Source organism: Elephantulus edwardii, unplaced genomic scaffold (assembly GCF_000299155.1).
Source record: "Elephantulus edwardii isolate Elephantulus edwardi_28Jun2011 unplaced genomic scaffold, EleEdw1.0 scaffold00192, whole genome shotgun sequence".
Classification (NCBI taxonomy): Eukaryota; Metazoa; Chordata; class Mammalia; order Macroscelidea; family Macroscelididae; genus Elephantulus; species Elephantulus edwardii.
In genome coordinates, this window is record NW_006399942.1 from 3,521,996 (window position 1) to 3,523,789 (window position 1,794).

At 40.8% G+C, this 1,794-nt stretch overlaps 1 pseudogene; it reads right to left on the bottom strand.

Moving 5' to 3' along the window:
- Positions 1-257: 257 nt before the first annotated feature.
- LOC102845098 lies at positions 258-629 on the bottom strand (annotated as a pseudogene).
- Positions 630-1,794: the final 1,165 nt, after the last annotated feature.

Consider the following 1,794-nt stretch of genomic DNA (forward strand, 5'->3'; position numbering starts at 1 on the left):
GTGTAGTCTGTAGGTAGTTTCATTGTTAACCCAAAGGTGCTGCCAGTATCTCTAGGGTTTTGAATTTACCAGATGTTGAGCAAAAGAAAGATAGGAATGAGAAAGAATAATACTGTTAATGCCAGTGTAAAACTAAGCCTAGATCTTTTCTTGAGGACACAGAAATAGTCACTAAAAAGGCCATATCTTACAGAATGCTATTTTAAGTACTTGATTTAATTTTTTTTTTTTCAGTTTTGTGTTTTCTTTATTTAAGTTCAGGCCTTGACTGCGTATTTCCGCAGTAGGTACAGGCGCTCTTTTCGCTGCTGCTTCTTGGTCTTCAGGTTCTCCTCATGCGTGTTGAGCCTTCGGCGCATGGCACGTGTTTTCTTGGGCCGCAGATCCAGAGGTTTGTACTTCTTGCCCTTATAGTAGTTTCTGAGGTTCTCCTTCTGAGTCTGGTTAATAACAGTGAGAACACGGGCAATGGATTTTCGGACAACTCGGATTTTGGAGCGCTTAGAAGCCGCATCGCCTGTCACTTCGGCGATGCGCAGCTGGGAAAGCCCCACCTTCAGATCGTCCAGCTGTGTTAACAGCTCCTCCTTCTTTTTTCCGCGAAGGTCCTGAGCCTTGATTTTGGCCATGGCTGAGCGATAGAACCTGGCTGTCGCCTGATCCAAGCCCAAGAGGAAGAGCTTGATTTAATTTTAATTCTCCTACATTATGTTGCGAGAACTCTGGTGGCCTGGTGATAAAGAGCTACATTGCCAACCGAAAGACACATTGTCCAAATCCATCATGGAAGCTGCTCCGTGGAAGAAAGACACGCAATCTCCTCCCTTCCAATTTACTGCCTGTGAAAACCTGCTGGAGGGTAATCTATGAGTTGATTCTAACTCAGTGGTACACAGCAGCAGCAGTAGCAGCAACAACAACTTTATTTTGAGTTGTTCTCATGTAGTGTCCCAGATTATTTCTTAATAGCCACTAAAGAATAGGACTTAAATACTTTAAAACCTTAGGAAACAGCTGAAATAATGAGGAGAGGAAACCAGATACGGTGCTTTGTGAGTGTAGGGGAAAAAACGGGAAAGGTAATATCAAGGAGGTGTCATGAGATGGAAGAGAGAATTGATGAATAGTCAGGAAAAAATAAGAATTTGGGGGGGCAGGGAAGAGGCAGTTACTAAAAAACATAATCAAATCCTGACCTAGGTAAAGTACCTCAATGAATAGAATTTTACTAAAGCTATCTACAAAGTAGCAGGTCAGACTTTGTGGCTAGCAAAATTATCATCAAATGTAATGTGTATTAACTGTTGAATGTAAAACCAATTTGTTCTGTTTATTTTCACACATTTAACAATAAAAAGTTAAAAAATCACAATAAAATCTTTAGAGTGAATTTTATACTAATTTCTCTTTAATAGCACACATTCGTTTATGAAATTGTCTTTAGGTGCCATTAAGTTAACTCTGACCCTACATACAATACATCGAAACTTTTTCTGATCCTGTGCTGTCCTTACAGTCTCCACTGTGGTGAAGGCCATTTTTGCAGCATTTTGTCAGTCCATCTCATTTTGGGCCTTCTTCTCCCTTGCTGATCTTCTGCCTTTCCAAGCATGATGTCATCTTCCAAGGATGCTCTCTCCTGGCAACATGCACAAAGTATATGAGGTGAAGTCTCACAATTCTTGCTTCTAAGGAGCACTCAGAGTTGACTGCATGCACTTCTTCCAAGACTAATTTGTTACTTTTGGCAGTCTGTGGTATATGCATTACTCTTCGCCAACACCACAATTCAAA